Source organism: Macaca nemestrina, chromosome 7, assembly GCF_043159975.1.
Source record: "Macaca nemestrina isolate mMacNem1 chromosome 7, mMacNem.hap1, whole genome shotgun sequence".
Classification (NCBI taxonomy): Eukaryota; Metazoa; Chordata; class Mammalia; order Primates; family Cercopithecidae; genus Macaca; species Macaca nemestrina.
Window position 1 is genome coordinate 127761275 of NC_092131.1, and position 11128 is coordinate 127772402.

General features: G+C 47.7%; 1 long non-coding RNA gene across 1 annotated transcript in view; it reads left to right on the forward strand.

Annotated features, from left to right (window-relative positions):
* The window catches only part of LOC105463769 (uncharacterized), a 12820-nt gene extending 1896 nt beyond the window's left edge, over window positions 1-10924 (forward strand). The window contains exon 2 of the long non-coding RNA XR_976514.2: window positions 6510-10924. This is a non-coding gene — a long non-coding RNA (uncharacterized lncRNA). The remainder of the gene's footprint in view (window positions 1-6509) is intronic.
* The last annotated feature ends 204 nt before the right edge of the window (window positions 10925-11128 follow it).

Sequence of the window (11128 nt, forward strand, 5' to 3'; positions counted from 1 at the left end):
CACCCTCTTTGTATGTTCCTTCCGCCATTATCCCACACCCTCAATAAGAAAAAAAAAAACAAAACCACACACCCTCTTTGTTTGTGGGCCTCCTCGGGGAGATGCTGAACAGGGACCACTCTCTAATTCCAGGCCTCAGGTGCACCGCAGCTCTTGGACCTGTGTAGAGAGGCACTGGAGCTGCTGCTTTTCCCTCGTGGCACACCTCAGGGGCTTACTTTCCCAGTCTGAAGAGTGGGGTGTATCCCTGGGCTGAATAGCACTTGTGAGATCCTCGGAGAGGGCAACTTCCCAAACATCACGTATGGTTTCTGTCCTGCATCTCTTGACTCTGCATAGCCTGGGAATAACTTGAGTGTACACATGGATAAAACAAAACCAGGGGCTGTCTTTGATATGGGACAGGGGTCACTGTGAGACAGAGAAGCCTGTAATCATAAAACAACAGAAGGGTGGTTCCGGAGAACTAGCCTGGTCCTGTTGCTGTGTGGCTCAGTCCCTTACTCTGTCTGATCCAGCTGCCACATCTCACCAATGGAAGATTAGGCCACTCCTGAGAGTGCTTTGGGTGATTCTCTGTTCCTTCTGGGAATGGCAGGGATAGGAGGCGGTCCCAGAAATTTGAACACTTCACACTCCAAATACTGCTCTTCCGGCCTCCCCTGGGCTGCCTTCTCCAACCGTATTCCTGGGAACCGAAGGGCAGAAATTGCCCTCTTGGGCTTATAAACAAGGTATGAAGGACCTGCCCTTAATTTGGTCCCTGTATATTCCTTCTTATTTTGGAAATGCCTGGAGCCCACCTAGGGAGGAGGTAACTAGAGTGGACATTCTTCGGGAACTGTAGACCTCCCAACCCCATCCTTGCCAGGCAGCATTTGTTCACCCATTGCACTGTTCTTCAGGACTGAGGCTTGGACTCTGGCATGTCTCTACCCTTTAAATGCCCGGAATTCAGCCCAGAGGTCAGGGGCTTCCAATATCTCCTGGCCAGCAACCTGTCAACGCTCACACCTCAGCTCCCTAGCGTGGGGTTTCCATCTCAGACTCCAGACAAGATTCCTCCAAAGAGCCATTGGTGTGACTGACACCAAGCAAGATGCTGAGGCAGGACTCACTAAGGGCCGGGACCTGGAGGGTTAAGCCTTCCCTCCCTCCTGCTTGCCCCCTGCAGTGTTGGCCTCAGCTGCTTGGAATCCCTGGGGTCCTGTAGGGCCCTCCCGCCAGCCAGATGGGCAGCTGCGGCAGCAGAGGAGGGGGAGAAGTGGAAACAGGCCTCAGGGTACCCCTAGGCAGGGAGGGAAGGGAAGAGGAGTGGAGGGAGGATAGAGGATGACTGTGAGGAAGGGAACTCAGTTGCCCTAAAATGAAGGCAGAACCCCTCGCCTTGATTCAGACCGCAGAGTAGGGACTGCCTCAAGGCTTTGGGTGTGGGGGGATCAGGGCACAGGCCATTCCACTCAGCGGGCCTTGGAGCCAGCTCTTGGCGTGAAACCTTACCCGATGCTGGCTCCTGCTCCTCTCTCTTTTTTCTTAATAAGGTCGAATCAGAGTGAGTCAGAGGAGCCAAGTTTCCTGTTAGGCTCTATTTGAATAAACTCTGCTCTGAACATAGCTTGGGCCTCTGCACAGACTTCCCTGGCCAGGACGGCGCTCCTGCCAGCCATCCCTGCTGAGATGGAGACCCAGGATCCACACCATGACTTAAGCGGGGGACCTGGCCTGGCCCAGCCACTCCCCAGGGAAGGTTTTTAAGCTCTCAGAGCTTCAGAGTCCCGTCTGTGACCTGGGGGTAATCATACCTTTCTTGTGGCATATTTGGGAGGATGGAATGAGAGGATTTTGAAAAGTTCCCAGCACAGAGCCAGACATGTGGCCACTATTTTCTGTCTTTCCTCTTGACTTGTGAGAGAAGGGAGGGGTGTATCTCTTGGGGTTGACCCCCATTCCACTTCCTCTGTCTTTCCTGTTTTTATCTGTCTTCAGCATCTTTCCTTGCCCAGGGTGAACCTTGTGCAGGGGGGCCAGAGGTGGCCCCTCCACCAGAGCTGTCCTCTCCCTTCCTCTCTACTCCCTCCCTCTGACCTCATTCTGCTTGGGTTTAGGTCTCCTGCAGTGGCTGACAGGCCCAGCAGCTCTGTGAGCCCAGGGGAGCCTGCCTACCTTCACCTCTCCTCATGCTGAGCAAGGCCTTGCCTCGGTGGCTGGAGGTGTCCTGGCATCTTTAGGTTGAAACCTTCAGGGTGGGGTCCTAAAAGAGACCTGGGCAGGCTATGGAGGGTGCAGAGCTGGGGTCAAATGAGGGTGTGGACTTAAAGGCTGAGCTGAGCCAGAGCTGTCTGGGGGGAAGGGCAGCTCTCTCTGCCTGTCCCTACAGGCTGGGATTCACACCCACATTTTTAAGACCCAGGCATGTGCTTGAGGCTTGTTGCCAGTTCTTGGCACTAGGAACCAGTGTCAAGGGACCCTCAGAGGGGTGGTGATAGAAGGATGAAAGAGCCTGTTGATCGGGCACAACTTTATTAAGCCCCTACCGCATGCTCAGCTCTGTGTTGCTGGGGCTCCCACGGAGCAGCCAGGGTCCTGTGACCCTGTCATGGAAGGCCGGGTTCTGGAAAGTCCATGGGGGAGCCAGGAAGCAGCAGGCCTGACCAGCAGCAGGTCTAGGGAGCAGAGAGGGGTCAGGAGCTGTGGGATTCCTCACTTGCTTTGCAGAGGAAAGTACTAGGAGGCCCATTGAGGGTCGGAATTTTCTGTGGTAGTGCGGAAGCCATGAGGGCAGGCCCCGGAGCACCCAAGCCCTCCATCTTCCAGGCTGCACTGTAGATGGGTGTTGGGCAGCACTGGGAATCCAAGACCCAACCCAGGCAGCTGCTGCCTCTGGAAAGTGGGCTGGAGGAAGTGCTGAGTGAGGAGGCTGGGCGAGCTGGCACAGAAAGCGCTGACTCTGCAGGGAGAGGACCACCAAGTGACCACTGCCAGCTGGGCCCCCGTGTCTACCCCTCCCCCGCAGCCACATCTGGTGCAACGGTGGGGCGGGGGACCCAGTCCCCAGGGCCGAGGCAGCTGAGGAAGGGGCCTGAGGAGGGGGCCAGAGCCATGGGTTTGGAAGTGTTTCTTCAGGGCTGGAACTCCACTCCGGAAGTGGGGGAGGTGAGGTCAGAGCCTTTTCGAGGGACTAATGGGGTTGGGGGGTGGAAGGAACCCACCCTTCTCTAGGACCCAGGGGAATTCTGTGGCTTTGGCTAGTTCCCAGTCCTTTTTCCTCCCAGCTCTCTGGGCCCCCTCCCCCACGGCTCCCAGGGGATTGGGAAATAACCAAGCTGATACAGTACTCTGGGCATTCAGGTTGGGTTCTGTGGAGGCGGGAAGCCCCCTCAGCCCCTTAGAGCTTCTCCCCTCTCTGACTTTCACCCCTCCTCAGAGTCTGGGGCAAGCAGGCTCTGTGTGGCCTGCAGAACGGTAACATTCCTGTCTCTACCTCCACCTCCAGCCCCAACCCCTACCCAACCTGGGGGCCCTGAGCCCAGAGCCAGTAGAGGCAGGGGCCGATTGTTATTGCAGGAATGAGGACCAGCTGGGGAGAGGGATCTTCTCCCAGGGACCTGCCTGCATAGTTGTCTGGGCCTTCTTGGTGGGAGGGCCCTGAGCTGGCATGCCCTGGGGGGAAGAGGGCAACTGTCCCCTGCCCAAGGGAGAGAACTGGCAAAACCAAGCAGGGCGCCAGGCCCTGGGGACACAACCCAGCAGAGGCCTGCAAATCTAGGAGGGAAACTAAGGCAGGAACCACTGGTTCTGACTACTAACGTCCTGACAAAGTTAAGGGAGGGCTTGTGTGCTCTCTCTCCCTCCTTTTCTTTTTGTCTGTATATTTAACTTTCACTGGGATCTCTCTGGGTTTCTCTAGCTTTTTCTTTGTTTGTTTGTTTTTGTTTTTTTAAAAAAGCATAGTCTTGCTATGTTCCCCAGGCTGGGGTGTAGTGGATTCACAGCAACCTGGAACTCCTGGGCTCAAGCCATCCTCCTGCCTTAGCCTCTGGGACTACAGGTGCACACCACCATGACCGGCTTTCTATCGCTTTTAAATTTTCTGCAGTAACCTCCCTCCATCTTACTCGTTCATTTTCTGTCTGTGGCCAACTGTGTGACTTGCAGCCTCCATCTGTCTCCATCTGTTTCTGTTCCTCCTCAACTCTCTTACACACTCCCTCCCGTCATCTCTATCTGCTGATGCTTCTCCCAATGAACGATTCCTTCATTCATCCACTCACTCACTCACTTACTCACTCAGCATGTTCCCTGGGTATCTGTGGAATACCAGCCCCTGTGCTGACTACAGTTGTCACAGAGAGCAGCCAGACCTGCCAAGTCTCCTGTGGGTGCCCAGGCTGGTGGGGGTGTCATAAGTGATAGTCCTGGGTAGAGGTGAAGACATGGCGCTGGCTCTCTGTGGCCTTTGGGAGGCATTTCTATTTCAGTCTCCATGTCTGTCTGTCTGTCCGCCCATTTACCTATCCATCTCTGTCAGTGACTCAGTCCTTGACTCACCTTCATGAGGTGGCTTTTTTTCTGCTTTCTCAGAGCTCATGCAGTTTACTTATTTCCCCCTGGTGGGGGTTGGTAGTGGACCTGGAGAAGGGGAGGTGGTGTAGGTTGAGAGTGGAGGTGGGTGATGGAAGTGACAGAGGCATTCCAACCAGAGGGACTCCATCTTGAATGGGGGACTGGGTAAAATGAGGCTGAGACTTGCTGGGCTGCATTCTCAGGAGGCTAGGCCTTGGTAGTCACAGGATAAAACAGGAGGTCCCAAGATACAGGTCACAGGGACTCCACTGATAAAACAGAATGCAATTAAAATTTTTAAAAAGCCAGCTGGCTGGGCATGGTGGCTCACACCTGTAATCCCAGCACTCTGGGAGGTCGAGACGGGCAGATCACCTGAGGTCAGGAGTTCAAGACCAGCCTGGCCATGGTGAAACCCTGTCTCTACTAAAAATACAAAAAATTAGCCAGGCGTGGTGGTGTGCACCTGTAATCCCAGCTATTTGGGAGGCTGAGGCAGGAGAATCACTTGAACCTGGGAGGCGGAGGTTGCAGTGAGCCAAGATGGCATCACTGCATTTCAGCCTGGGCAACAAGAGCGAAACTCTGTCTCAAAAAGAACAAAACAAAACCCCAAAAACAGCCCAAACCAAGATGGTGGTGATCATGACCTCTGGTTGACCGCACTCCCCATTGTACGCTAATTATAACACATTAGCATGTGAAAAGACACTCCCACCAGTGCATGACAGTTTACAAATGCCATGGCAACATCCGGAAGTTACCCTGTGCGAGCTGAAAGGAAGGGGAACAGGGAAATTGTCAGTTCTGGGAACTCCCTACCTCTTGCCCAGAAAACTCATGAATAATCCACCCCTTCTTTAATATATGATCAAAAGATAATCATAGATGACTGATAATCAGCAGTCATCGGGGCTGTTCTGCTTATGGAGTAGCCATTCATTTACTCCTTCACTTTCTTAATAAACTTGCTTTCACTTTACTCTGTGGACTTGCCCCATATTCTTTCTTGTGTGAGATCTAAGAAGCCTCTCTTGGGGCCTGGATCGGGACCCCTTTCCTGTAACAGAAGGAGCAGGCTCTTGGGGCCAGTGGAGACTAGTTTTGCCCAACTGGGCGCTGGAAAGGAAAGGGCCACAGGGTGATGAAAGAAGAGATACCAGCAATCTCTCCCTTAAGGTTTTTTGTAATATAATTTTAAATCTCAGATTACAAAAGAAATAGGTCAATTATAGGAAATTTAGAATACAGAGTAAAAGAGAAAAAGTAATTCATTCTGTAACCTAGAGAAAAACCATTGTTCTAGGCTCCACACCCCCCCCCCGCCCATTCATTTAAAAAAACAATTACATCATAGTGTCTATGTCATTTTACAAGCTGCTTTGTTTGTGTGATAGCAGTTGATGAACATTTCCTTGTGTCAAGGTAACTGCTGTTTCAATGTTCATATTGATCACAGGAGCTCCTGCCTGCCTAGATGAAGAGGAGGTCAAGACTTGTGTCCCCCACTCCCCAAGATACCCGCTCTGTTCTGGAGTGGTGATCCCCTCCCCTGTTAGGACCTTGTCTCCCTCAGGACTGGACCTGTATCCTGGACCTGCAGTCAGATTGCCAGTTTCACTTGGAGGTGGAAATGTCAACCCACCGGTTGGAATGGGAAGGTGGGGTGTGAGATGGGGGAGGACCTTCATTTCTATCTGCCGGAAGGCCAGCCACTTCCTGCATAGCATTTCCTTCCTGCAGTATGGGAAGGACCAGGCTTTCTCAGACCACAGAATCTTGAGAGCCAATTCCACATGGAGCAAGCCGTGGCTACCAGCCTTGAGTCTACGTAACTATGGCCTCATCCCTGACCCAAGAAGCCTGCTCCACAGCCTTATGGTGTCCCCGTAGGGAGAAACACCTGGCAACTTAAATTTTTAAAAATAACTTTTTTTTTTTTTTAGATGGAGTCTTGCTGTGTCGCCCAGGCTGGAGTGAAGTGGCGCGATCTCTGCTCACACACAGAAAAGTTCACAAATCCGAAGTGTACCACTTGATGAATGATCCCAATGTGAGCACACCTCTGCATTACCACCTGGATCAAGAAATAGGACATCACAGCAACTGGCAGCTTCCAAGGAGAAGCTCCGGAAAGTTCTGCCTGTATCAGCACCTGGCAGGATGGGAAATGAGTTTTCTTTAACCAGATTTTTAATGACTCACTTATGTGGACAAATCATAACTGAATGAATCACCTCCTTTGTTGATTTTTTTGGGTACTTTATTTGCTATTATAAATGATGCTGTAATAAGCACCCTTGAAGAAATCTTCATATCTGCCTCTGCTGTGTAGCAGGTCACAGTGCCTGGGTTTGGTTCTAGCCCTCATTTGTGAACGTGTGACTCTCCATGCCTTTTTTCTTTCTGTAAGATGGGAATAATGGTAAGAATTTAAATGAGGTAATGTGGAGTGTGTTTAGTTCAGAACCTGGTGCGTACAAGCACTCACTAAGTATCAGTAATTATTAGACCTTTAGATTAATTTATTAGAAGTTGCATTTCTGGTGAAAGGGTTTGAGTGTTTTTAAGGCTTTAGCACAGAATACCCAGCCAGATCCAGAAAGGTGGTTCCCATTTACCTGCCTGAAGTGCCCTCACCCTTACTCATACTGGGTACCGTTTTCTAAAAGAACATTAAAAATTGGATAGGTTAAAAACAGGCGAATACATTTTTTTAGTTGCATTTTTTTTTTTTGGTTACCTGTGAGAGTGAACATGTTGCCTTATGTTTGCTGACCTCCTAAATGGTCTATTTGCTCCTACTTTTGTACCCCAAAGTCTGCTCTCAAGACGGTAGCCAGAATGATCCTTTTGAGACATTTCACTCTTCTGCTTAAAGCTCTGCAATGGTTCTCAGGTTAAAAGCCAAAGTCCTGTTCAAGGTCTCCAGGATCCTCGCCACTTGGTCCCTTGCTCTTTCTGTTCCAGCCACCTTGGCCTTCTGCCCCTCCACCGCACCATGGCAATTTCCCCTGCTCTGTGTGGTCAACTCCCTGAATCTGTTCAAAGCTTTGCTCAAATGTCTCCTTCCTAATGAGACCTCCCCAGCCCCTGAGCTCCCCATGTCTCACTCCTGATCGCCTTACTTAACTCTTCTTTTTTTTTTTTTTTAACCAATAGTACTTATACCACTGTCTAAAATACTTCATAATTTACTTGTTTATTGTTTGTCTCTCTCCAGTAGAATGTAAGCTCCTTGGGGCAGAGACCTTTATCTTGTTCACTGCTATGTCCCGTGTGTAAACTTGTCCGGCACAGAAGAGGTGCTCGATAAATATTTGTTGAGTGAATGAATGATAAATTTTCTGTTCATATTCTTTGACTATTTTCTATTGTAATGTTCATCTTTTTAGTATTGGTTTATAAGATGTGTATTTAGCACCTTTTCATATATCGCTCTTTGTCACATATTATGCAATTAATTTATCATTTCCATCAATTTTTAAAATACTTTCTTGATGCTTCATTTTTAAGCTGTCAGATTATTAATCTTTTCTTTATTGTCTTGGACTTTATTGTTGCATAACTACTGCCTTCACCAGGAACATATACATTTTCAATTAAATGTGCTTCTGTGATTTTATGATTTCATTTCACTTTTTTATATTAAACTCTATTTTACCTTCATGTGTGGTGAGAGGTAAGAACATAACTTTAAAGCAAATTAACCAACTGTCGCCAAATGAATTATAAACAAATTAATCATTTTCCAATGATCTGAAAGGCCATTTTATCATACACTAAATATTTTTGTGTGTTTGACTGGGTTTACCATTCTGTTCCGTTGGCCTATCACATCATTCTTACATTGGTATTTGTTGCCCTATTTTAATGATTGTAACTTTTTAATAAGGGTTAGTGACTGAGAATACAAGTCCCATTGTTTTATTTTATTATTTTAATTATTATTTTTTTTGAGACAGGGTCTCACTCTCTCGCTCAGGCTGGAGTATAGTAGCACTATCTCGGCTCACTGCAACTTCCACCTCCCTGGTTCAAGTGATTCTCCCACCTCAACCTCCTGAGCAGCTGAGAGTGTAGATGTGTGCCACCACACCCGGCTAATTCTTGTATTTTTAGTAGAGACAGGGTTTCACCATGTTGGCCAGGCTGGTCTTGAACTCCTGGCCTCAAGTGATTCACCTGCCTCTGCCTCCCAAAGTGCTGGGATTACAGGCATGAGTCACCGCACCCGGCCCATTTTTTTTCTTTTGAGGTGTTCTTTGCAGTCATTCATATATTCTTTGAGATAAATTCTAAACTTTTTTTTTTTCTGCCAAGATAAACCAGCAAAGAAAAATCCCACTGGACATTGCAATTGGATTAGTTTTTATTTTTTTATTTTTTTATTTTTATTTTTTTGAGGCGGAGTCTTCACTCTGTCACCCAGGCTGGAGTGCAGTGGCGCAATCTCGGCTCACTGCAAGCTCCGCCTCCTGGGTTCGTGCCATTCTCCTGCCTCAGCCTCCCGAGTAGCTGGGACTACAGGCACCTGCCACCGCGCCCGGCTAATTTTTTGTATTTTAGTAGAGACGGGGTTTCACCATGTTAGCCAGGATGGTCTCGATCTCCTGACCTCGTGATCCACCCGCCTCGGCCTCCCAAAGTGCAGGGATTACAGGCGTGAGCCACCGCACCCGGCCGGATTAGTTTTGTAGATTAATTTACTGATAATCAACTTCTTTGCACCATTAAGTGTTTCTGTCCGGGAACGTGGCATATCTTTCTATTATTAAGGTCTTTTTTACTATACGTCTTTAGGAAGCTTTATTTTATAGGTGAATGTAGTGTGTTTGGTGCTTATTTTCATAAAATAAAGCAATGACATCTGTGGCAGGCAGCTTCTGTAATGGCTCCCAATGATCCTTACCTTCTGGTATTCACCCCCTTGTAGAATCCCTTTCCTTTGTGTGTGGGCTGGATCTAGTGACTTGCTTCTCATAAATAGAATATGGCAAAAAATGATGGGTTGTTACTTCTGAGATTAGGTTATAAGAGGCTAATTTCTGTTTTGCTGTAATTTTGTCTCTCTAACCCTCTTGCTTGCCTGTGCTCATGAAACCAGCTGCTGTGTTATGAGCCACCTTATGGGAAACCCGAGTGGCAGAGAACCAAGGCTGGTGGCTGGCCAACAGTGAGCCAGGAGCTGAGGCCCACAGCCCAACAACTGGTGAGGAACCACATGCTGCCAGTAGCCATGTGAGGTAACTTAGAAGCAAATCCTTCCCCAATTGAGCCTTCAGATGACACCAGAGCCCTGGCTGACCCCTTAATTCTACTCTTGTAGACTTTGAGCCAGAGGACTTAGCTAAACCACACCTGGATTCCTGACCCACAGAAACTTGAGATAATAAATGTTGTTTTAAGCCACTCAGTTTGGGGGTAATTTGTTACATAGCAGAGATAGCTAATATAGCCCCTGTTTTTTGCATCATGTTTTCTAACAGTTTATTAGGAAACGAAAATTTATTTTAGGCTGGATGCAGTGGCTCACACCTGTAATCCCAGCACTTTGGAAGGCCGAGGTGGGTGGATCACCTGAGCTCAGGAGTTCAAGAACAGCCTGGGCAACATGGCAAAACCCTGTCTCTACTAAAAATGCAAAAATTAACTGGGCATGGTGGCGTGAGCACCTGTAGTCCCAGCTACTTGGGAGCCTGAGGTGGAAGGATCACTTGAGCCCAGGAGGCAGAGATTGCAGTGAACCAAGATCACCCCCATTGCACTCCAGCCTGGGTGACAGATCAAGACCTTGTCTTGAAAAAAGAAAAGAAAAGAAAAAGTTATTTTATAACTAGCCACTTTACTAAATTCTTCTATTTTGGTAATTTTGTATTTTCTTAGTTTTTTATGGGAAGACAATCATATTTGCAAATAATTATAATTTGTTTCCCTCTCTTTATTTTCTATATAATTGCGTTAGCTAGGATCTTTAGAATAACGTTAAATAACAAGATACTAGAACTGTTTGTCTTGTTCTCAGATTTGGTGGAATGCTACTTGTATTTTACGCTTTTGATTTTGGCTGTTGGTTTGAGATTTATTATTTTTTATCATGTGAGATAAGTATACTTTGATTTCCCGTTTACCTGAGCTTTTAAAAAGAAAATCAGGAATGGATGTCCCAATTTACCAAACATCTATTCAGTATGTAAAATGATCTTTTTCTCCTTTGACCTATTGCCGTGGTAAATCAGTTCACTACCATTCTAATGTAGAATTATCCATGCATTCCAGGAATGTTTGCTCATGCTGTATTCTTTTAATACATTGTTGACATACATTGGAGTTATCTGATTAAATTTTCATTAGGACTCTACATTTGTGTAAATGAGGCTGGTGTATGACTCATTCATTCTGTCTCACTTTGTGCCACTTTTCAAGTTTTAGTATCAGGGTTATTCTGGCTTTACAAAAATAATCGAGGAGGTTTGAGTTAAGGTCCTGGCAAGAAACACTCACCCAAGATGGTTTAACTAACAAGACTTTAATGAAGGGACTTCTTATAGAAATGTGGATAAGG